This window comes from Cervus elaphus, chromosome 4 (assembly GCF_910594005.1).
Source record: "Cervus elaphus chromosome 4, mCerEla1.1, whole genome shotgun sequence".
NCBI lineage: Eukaryota > Metazoa > Chordata > Mammalia > Artiodactyla > Cervidae > Cervus > Cervus elaphus.
In genome coordinates this window covers 67,104,651-67,114,220 of record NC_057818.1, presented here as the reverse complement: position 1 = coordinate 67,114,220, position 9,570 = coordinate 67,104,651, and the positions used below count along the sequence as shown (strand labels likewise).

At 49.3% G+C, this 9,570-nt stretch overlaps 2 long non-coding RNA genes across 2 annotated transcripts in view; both read right to left on the bottom strand.

Moving 5' to 3' along the window:
- Positions 1–1,268: 1,268 nt before the first annotated feature.
- LOC122692644 lies at positions 1,269–3,060 on the bottom strand. The gene is made up of 3 exons (XR_006340700.1): positions 2,603–3,060; positions 1,486–1,584; positions 1,269–1,369 (listed from the first exon to the last, which is right to left on the bottom strand). It is a non-coding gene; the product is annotated as an uncharacterized LOC122692644 (long non-coding RNA).
- A 584-nt stretch (positions 3,061–3,644) lies between these two features.
- Positions 3,645–9,570, bottom strand: part of LOC122692645 — a 77,888-nt gene continuing 71,962 nt past the window's right edge. The window contains exon 3 of the long non-coding RNA XR_006340701.1: positions 3,645–3,912. This is a non-coding gene — a long non-coding RNA (uncharacterized LOC122692645). The remainder of the gene's footprint in view (positions 3,913–9,570) is intronic.

Here is a 9,570-nt window from a genome sequence, read left to right as displayed (position 1 = left end):
AGCAGCGTTTGGAGCAGAGGACAGGACTCCTGGCTTTTGAGTCATAGTCATGGCAAGAGAACGGAAGAGAATATTTTTGAAGCAAGAGGATGAAGGCGGGTTTACTAAACATGGCCAAAAGTCAATGAGCACAAACTAGGAACAGACCCGTAAAGCTGACGCCACTAGCACTGAAAAATGTACGTAAGAGGGGAGCTTCCACTGGACCTACGGCTGAAATGGCCACCCCAGGGCAATACGTGGAAACACAGGTGACGGCACAGGGCTTTATTTCACCAGCACGTGAAGAGTCACAGCAGAGAGAAAGCTGGACACCGAAAGTAGAAGAACGCGCAGAGGATGTGAACCGACTATCTACAGGGGGGTGTACGCGTGTGTGATAAACACAACAAAGACACGCCATCACAGGTCTAATATCAAAACAGACACCCGGCGCAAAAGGGCTCGGGGAAGGTGATATTTCCAAGTGGCAAAGTTGAGGGAAAAAGTCAGGAAGGTTCCCGGGAAGCGGACATTCTCAAATGCTGGTGGTCGAGTGTGTATTTGGTCACAGGTACCGCAGCCTAAAATGCGTGCATGCTTTCTGCTTACAGCAGCTAGGACGTGGAGGCAGCCTAGATGCCCGACGACAGGCGAGTGGGTAAAGAAGCTGTGGCACATATACACACGAGTGGAATATTACTCAGCCATAAAAAGGAATGCTTCTGACTCGGTTCTGACAAGGTGGATGAGCCTAGAGCCTGTTATACAGACTGAAGTCAGTCAGACAGACAGAGAAAGACAAATGTCACACATGAGCGCTATATGTGGAGTCTAGAAAGATGGTACCGGTGAACCTATCTGTAGGGCAGCAGTGGAGAAATAGTCGTAGAGAACAGACTTGTGGACACGGCAGGAGGGGAAGGAGACGGTGGGATGCATCGAGAGAGCACTATCGAAACATCGACGTTGCCATGTGTAAAATTAGACAGCCGGTGGAAATCTGCTACGTGACAGGGAGCTCAAACCCCGTGCTCTGGGACGACCCAGAGGGGCGGGACGGGGCGGGACGGGGTGGGAGGCGGCCCGAGGGAGGGGACACATGTAAACCTACGGCTGATTCATGCGGATGTATGGCAGGAACCAACACAGTATTGCAAAGCAGTTACCCTTCAATTAAAAACACATTTATAAACACATAAGTGTGTGTGCTTTGATCTAGCAAGTCCATTTCTGGGAATCTAAAGTCTATGAACATTCATGAATATTCAGAAATCTACAGAGTGGTTATTACCTCTTTGGGACGGCAAGAAGTTGGCGACAAGTGTATACAACACATGCACATGATCATCACGTGAAATGAACTCTTTCCTCCTAAAAGGTCTTGTCTCTTGAGGCACATCAGATGTCATAGCACGTTCAATGAAAAGGCAGGATAAATACATGAGTAGACGGCTCAATGCCAATTTTGAGGGGAAAAAAAAATGCATCCATTCATGTACTCACCCGTATCTGAGATACGCAAACCAAGACTCTACGACACTTTGCACCAGATGCTGGGAACGTTTTGAAGGATGAACACGAGGCAGGTCCTTGCATGTGGAGCTGCCAAGAGAAAACGAAGAAAACACAGCCTCAGAGAAATCCGGCACCGTCTAAAAACAGAATGTGCTTCCCTCTGTGCCTGTCTGAGCTGGAGAAATTCTGCAGCCCGCGGGTAACGCAGCCACACGATGCTCCCCGCAGCCTCCGCTCATTCAGTAAACGTCTGCACTGGGTACTGTGTGAGGTATTCGGAGGGACTGCGATACCAGAGGTAAACAACTCAAAAATCAGGATGCGGAGCAGCCCCAGTGCCCACCACGGGGAGGAGGAATAAATGCATGATGATGTGGTCGCACGGCGATTTTACCACACACAGCCCAGGCCAGCCAAGCCGACACGGACAAGCCTCAGGAGCAGGATGCCAGCCAAAGGCAGCAAGCTGCAGGCTGAGGCGGGGTCGCAGACCTCACCCCAGGGCCCCATGGGTTTGAGGCCCTCAGGTAGTTACTGCTGTGTCCCGCTTGCTTTAATTTTCCTCACTGCTCTGCCATCACCTGGGGCTTCCCAGGCCGGCCAACGCAGGAGACGTAAGAGACGGGGGTGGAGAAGGGGATGGCAGCGTGCTCCAGTATCCTTGCTGGAGAATCCCATGGACAGGGCAGCCTGGGGGGCTACAGTGCCTGGGGTGGCAGAGAGTCGGACACGCCTGAAGGGACTGAGCACACACCACCATCTGAGTGTGCCACCCTTCCTTCCCCTTTCCCGTTTCCTTGTCGCCCACGGATGAGCTGTCATAACCGGGAGGACTAAATGAGCCGTTCCCGAGACTCCAGAGCTGGTCTCGCCCAGAAGGAGCCTTCTCTGTGACACATAGACAGATAGGCTCGTGGCAGGGGGTGGCCTGGGTGGCTTGTTCTTCAAAAATGTGTAGACGATGCCCCACAATGTGCCCAGATGTTGCTCTGAAACTGCAGGTATTTGTTTCCGCCGGGCTCGGAAAACTCCAGTTTGAAGCTTCTTCCTCAGCCCCCCACCCCGACCTGGAGCTGTTCCCACGGCAACAGCCTGAGCCTCTCACCTGCTGCAGATGGACAGTGAAACACCCCAGGGCGGAGAGCTGAGGCCTTCCGGGACGGGCTGGGCCCCCCGAGCCCCAGCAGGCGTGCGTGCCACGGCCCCACGCTCAGAATCGACTTCACAGGAAACCAGGTCTCTGCATCCCTGTTTCCAGGTCCTCGGTGGCTGGAGACGCCATCCACGCGGAGAATGTGGTGACCTGGGGAATCTGACGTCGCTGAGGTGAAGGCGGGAAGTGAACGCTGGGGATGAGAGACACCTGGCAGATCCGTGCGTGAATGCCCTGGAGTTTCCACGCCGTGAAATCTGGGTGGGCCTGTGAACCTGCATTTCTAACCTGCTCCCGCGGGATGCTTCAAATGGGCCACAGCTGACGTTTCCAGAATGCCTGGCCTTAACACGGTGGTTCAGCAGTAGAGAATCTGCCTGCAATACAGGAGACCTGGGTTCAATTCCTGGGTCAGGAAGATCCCCCGGGAGAAGGGAATGGCCACCCACTCTAGTATTCTTGCCTGAAGAGCTCCATGGACAGAGGAATCTGTTGAGCTACAGTCCATGGGGTCACAAAAGATTCGGGGAGAAAGTAACTTCTCCCTGGAGGAGGAAATGGCAACCTAGTTCAGTATCCTTGCTGGGGAAATCCCATGGACAGAGGAGCCTGGCGGGCTAGAGTCCACGGGGTCGCCAAGAGTCGGACACGACTGGGCGACCCCGCCGAGCTCACCTCTACGGGCCTCACTGCTTGGTGTGGTCCGCAGACCAGCAGCACGGGCGTCCCCTGGGGGGCTTTGTAGAAACGCAGGATCTCAGGCCCCCATCCCAGACCTTCCGTTATGGATGGGGCTGCATCCTCCAAAATTCATGTGAAGGAGGTGATTATTAATAAGCTGTTTTTCATTTAAAAATTGTCATGAACGCTTATTTTATTCCCTCTCTCTCTCCTCTCCCCACACCACGTCATCCTCTCCCCGGCTCTGCTCAGCCTAAAGTTCCCACATTGCCACCCCAGCCCAGACCTTTCCCTTGAATTCCACTGCGTTCCACACCACATGTGTGACTGGATGGAATTCTACATCTATAGATGTCAAAACCCACGTCTTTGTGGACAACGGAAGGAGTCTTCTCCTAGGCCATGTCTCCACTTATTTCATGGAGGACTCTCCTTTTCTTTACTTTTTTTCCTTCCAGTTTCACTGAGATATCTCTGGCATCCAGCATGTAGGTGTAAGGCACACAGCATCATGGTTTGACTCACAAACATCGCAAAGCGATGATCACAGTAAGTTTAGTGAATTCCCATTGTCTCATTAGCTGCAGGACAGAAAAAAGAAAAAGAAAGCTTTTTCCTTGTGATGAGAACATTTAGGATTTACGTTTCTTTTTTAAAGCGAATTCTATCTATTTATCTGTTTGGCCATGCCGCCTGCCTTGTGGGATCTCAGTTCCCCGACTTGGGATTGAACCCACGTCCTTGGCAGTGAAGGCACAGAATCCCAGCCACTGGATTGCCAGGGAGTTCCCAGGATTCACTCCTCTTAACGTTCACACATGACGCAGCAGTATTAACAATATTGATCACGTTGTACATTACACCCCTAGTACTCACATCTCACAATCCGAAGTTTGTACTTTTTGACCCCCTTCATCCAATCCTCCCTCTCCACTCCCCACCTCTGGTAACCATGAATCTGATCTCTTTTTCCTTTTTATTAAAAAGAATTAATTAATTTTTAAATTGAAGAATAATTGCTTTGCAGAATTTTGCTGTTTTCTGTCAAACCTCAACATGAATCAGCCATAAGTATACATTTATCCCCTCCCTTCCTTTTTTTAAAGTTATCATTTATTTACTTATTTATTTGGCTGTCCTGGGTCTTAGCTGGGGCATGTGAGCTCTTAGTTGTGACATATGGGATCTAGTTCCCTGACTAGGGTTTGAACCCAGGCCTCCTACAGAGGGAGTGGGGAGTCTTAACCACTGGACCAGCAGGGAAAAGTCCCTGATCTCTTTTTGTACGACGCATCCTTTACTTTCTTCGCTTCTCTGATTTTCGTGTTTTTTTTTTAAATTTATCTATTTTTAATGGAAGGATAATTGCTTTACAATATTGTGTTGGTTTCTGCAACGCATCAACATGAGCCTCTGATTTTCTAACCACTGGATGAAGTCAATGAATGGGCTTTTCTCCTCTGCACCTAGAATGGTTTTAGGAAAGCAGCATCCTTGGGACACTTGAGAAATAGAGGTTGTAACACCGCTGTCAGAGTTGTACGCCTCACACGAGGAACCCGGTAAAGACAGGCTATTTCTAGGCCAGCACTTCTCAAACCCGAGGGTCATGAGAACCCCTAGAGGGGCCAGTTTGTGGTCAGAGTGGTGGCTTCCACCCCCATAATTTCTGAATCAACAGGTCTGGGATAAGGTCAAAGAACGTGCATTTCTAACAAGTTCTTGGCTGGCCTAAGGAACACACTTTGAGAACCACACCTTTAGAGTAACAGATGATAGAAAGAATCTAAAAGAAAACGGGTCACTGAGGAATAACTGTGAGTCAGGCCTGGGGCAGACACTCACGCTTACAGCCTGTAGGGAACATGCGTAAGGGGAAAGCTGGGTTAGGAAACCGTGCCACACACGAACATACCCAGTTTTTTTGTGTTTTTTTCTAGTAGATTTTATTTTTTTATAGCAGCATAGGTTCACAGAAAAGTTGAGCAGAAAGCATGAAGATTTCCCACACCCCTGGCCCCACGTACACGAAAGCCCACTACTGACACCCCTCCCCCGCCCAAGGGTGGGACGCTTGTTTCAGTCAATGAACAGAGCCTGACAAATCAGTCAGCTAAGGTCCTTGTGGTGCGTTCCTGGTGCCGTATTGATACATTACATGTTGTTGTTGTTTAGTAGCTAAGTCATGTCCAACTGATTGCGACCCCATGCACTGCAGAATGCCAGGCTCCTCTGTCCTTCACCATCTCCCGGAGCTTGCTCAAACTCATGTCTGCTGAGTTGGTGATGCTATCTAACCATCTCATCCTCTGTCGCCCCCGTCTCCTCCTGCCCTCAATCTTTCCCAGCATCAGGGTCTTTTCCAATGATCCAGCTCTTCGAGTCAGGGGGCCAAAGTCTTAGAGCTTCAGCTTCAGCATCAGTCCTTCCAACGAATATTCAGGGTTGATTTCCTTTAGAGTTAACTGGTTTGATATCCTTGCTGTCCAGGAGACTCTCAAGAGTCTTCGCCAACACCACAGTTTGAAAGCATGAATTCTTTGGTGCTCAGCCTTCTTTATAGTCCAACTCTCACATTCATACATGACTACTGGAAAAACCATAGCTCTGACTATATGCACCTTTGTCGGCAAAGTGATGTCTCTGCCTTTTCATACACTGTCTAGGTTTGTCATAGCTATTCTTCCAAGGAGCAAGCAACTTGAAAAATTTGAAAAAGAACTGATACATGCATATGTACACCTGAATCCTCATGTTGTGCACCTGAAACTCACACCGCATTGTTAATCCACGATGCCTGCGTGCTCAGTCACTTCAGTCGTGTCTGACTCTCTGCGACCCCATGGACCACAGCCCCCCAGGCTTCTCTGACCATGGCAGTCTCCAGAAAAGAATACTGGAGCGGGTTGCCATGCCTTCCTCCAGGGCATCTTTCCCGACCCAGGGATCAGACCTGCGTTTCTTATGTCTCCTATATTGGCAGGCAGGTTCTTTACCCCAGCGCCACTTGGTAATCAACTATGCTCCAATATAAAATAAAAATTAAAAAAGAGAGTGCAGTGCTAGTGAATCTGTGATCACCTCAGGCTAAAAGCTTTCAGTAAAAAGCCAGCATCCACACGAGTCCTCTTCTAAATGATGGACTGGAATATTCCGTGTGTTCATGTCATTCATTCATACGGGGCATTTCTTTTTTAAAAGCATTTCATCTACGTGCGTACTTCCGGCGGTGCGGGGTCTTCCTCGCTGTGCGCAGGCCTTCTCTAGGTGCAGAGCGTGGGGTCTCACCCCGGTGACCTCTCGTTGCGGAGCGCAGGCTCCAGGGTGGGGCCCGGCGCCTGCGCCTCCCGGGTTCTGAGGGCGCGGTCTCGGCAGCTGCGGCTGGTGGCTCAGCTGCCCTGTGCGGCTGGGATCTTCCTGGGCCAGGGCTCCTGCGTGGGCAGGCGGATTCTTTACCACCAGGGAAGCCCCGCAGAGGGCATCTCTTCACGTCGTAGGTGGAGAGGTGGTGTTGGGGGCCACACAGAAGGCTGCTCTTACTCTCTAAAGCATTTAGGAGTGAGAAGCTGCCATGTTTAGATGTAAAGTGATGAACTTTGAAACAGACACATACACACGGCTAAAATATATACAGCCACAGGTCCACAGGGGTTTAAGCCAAGTGTTGGGCAGATAGGTAGGTGTTCACTGCACTCTGCCTGCTCCTCTACAATTTAAATATTTTACAATAAAACGTTTAAACATGTTTTATTTACCTTTAATTGAAGTATAGTTGATTTAGAGTGTTGTGCAGATCTCTGCTCTACAAGTGACTCTGTCATACACATATATACATTTTTTTACTCTTTTTAAGTTTTTATCTATAAACTGCTTTTTACTTTAAAAATTTTTATTTTATATCGGAGTAGAGTTGATTAGCAATGTCCTAGTTTCAAGCGTGCAGCAAAGTGACTCAGTTATACATGTACATGAATCTATTCTTTCAGAAATTCTTTTCTCTTTTAGGTTATTATAGAGTATTGGGTAGCGTTTCCTGTCCTTGTTGGTTATCTATCTTATTTTTTAAATTGTTACTGGAGTATTCTTTTCTGAGATGGTTGATCCCAGGAGACTGGATATAGTCCTTTTGCTACACGGTAGGACCTATCTTGTTGTTCATCCACCCTAAACGCATCTGCCAACCCCAGGGGTAGACTGGGAGTTTGGACACAATTTCATCTCTTTGACCCATGCTTCAGTTCCGTGTCTAGGAATTTACCCTCAACAGAAACCCATCAAATGTGCCAGCGGCGGCTATACAAGGGGGATTTGAGCGGCCTTGTTTTCAGAAGACACCGGCGGCAGCTGGGTCTGTAAAATACCCCGACCAGGAGGCTGAGTCCAGTGACTGGATGCTGTCCGTCTCCGCTGAGCAGGAGGCGTGATCGCTGGGCTTCATCTGTGCCCCGCTGTACCTGCAGCCAGCAACGCCGCATCAGGCACTAAAAATTGTGTTTATGCAGACACAGAGAACCGATCTGTGGTCACAGCCGGGGAAGGAGAGGGTGGGACACGCTGGAACAGGAGCGCTGACACACACACAGCCCCATGTGTGACGCAGGCAGGGATCCACATCCACATCCACACACCTGTGTAACACACACCGCAGCTGCCGGGCAGCACGGGGAGCTCCGCGCAGGGCTGGGATGACCCAGAGGGGGGGCGCGGGCGTGGTCGGGGCGGCTCACGGGGAGGAGATGCACATCCGCAGATCCGCTCACGCTGATGGACAGCCGGAGCCAACACAACAGCGTACGGCAACCACACTCCGATGAAATAATTTTTAAAAAGATAAAGCAGGAGGGCCACGCTGAAGAGAAAATTAATTAGTTAAAAAACTGGAACTCTGCTCAATGTGGCGTGGCAGCCTGGATGGGAGGGAAGCTCAGGGGTGAATGGATATATGTACATATATATATGGCTGAGTCTCTTTGTTGTTCACCGGAAACTATCACAACACGGTTATTAATCACCCATACCCCAATACAAAATGAAAAGCTTCAAAAAATGTGTTAAGAGGGCTGAGCTTAAGTGTCCCTGCCATAATAAAATAAGATAATGAAATTTCAAAGGGAAGGGGGAGAAATAAAGAGTCAAGTTCTTCTTCTCTCTCAAAATTTTCTTTTTTCTTTTCTTTTTTCTGGTCATGCCATGGTGCTCATGAGATCTTAGTTCCTGACCAGGGACTGAACCTGGCCCCAGTCAGTGAAAGTGCCAAGTCTTAACCACTGGCCTGCCAGGGAAGTACTCTAAAGGCATATTTTGAAGCAGATTTCATGGCATGAGAAAACGCTGAGGTATGAACAGAGATGTTAGGATGAAAGGAAATCAACCCTGAATATTCACTGGAAGGACTGATGCTGAAGCTGAAGCTCCAATACTTTGATAACCTGATGAGAAGAGCTGACTCACTGGAAAAGACCCTGATGCTGGGAAAGACTGAGGGCAGGAGGAGAAGGGGACGACAGAGGATGAGATGGTTGGATGGCGTCACCAACTCAGTTCAGTTCATTCACTCAGTCGTGTCCGACTCTTTGAGACCCCGTGAACTGCAGCACGCCAGGCCTCCCTCTTCAACACCAATCCCTGGAGTTTACTCAAACTCATGTCCATTCAGTTGGTGATGCCGTCCAACCATCTCATCCTCTGTCGTCCCCTTCTCCTCCCACCTTCAATCTCTCCCAGCATCAGGGTCTTTTCCAATGAGTCAGTTCTTTGCATCAGGTGACCAAAGTATTGGAGTTTCAGCTTCAGCATCAGTCCTTCTAAAGAATATTCAGGACTGATCTCCTTTAGGACGGACTGGTTGGATCTCCTTGCAGTCCAAGGGACTCTCAAGAGTTTTCTCCCACACCACACTTCAAAAGCATCAATTCTTCAGTGCTCAGCTTTCTTTATGGTCCAACTCTCACATCCATACATGACTACTGGGAAAACCATAGCCTTGACTAGACTGACCTTTGTTGGCAAAGTCATATCTCTGCTTTTTAATATGCTGTCTAGTTTGGTCATAATTTTTCTTCCCAGGAGCAAGCGTCTTTTAATTTCATGGCTGCCGTCGCCATCACTGACTCAGTGGACATGAAATTTGATTGAGCAGGAGATGGTGAAAGACCGGGGAGCCTGGCGCGGTGCAGTCATGGAGCCCCAAAGAGCCAGACATGACATAATGACTGAGCCAACACATGTCAATTTTCCTG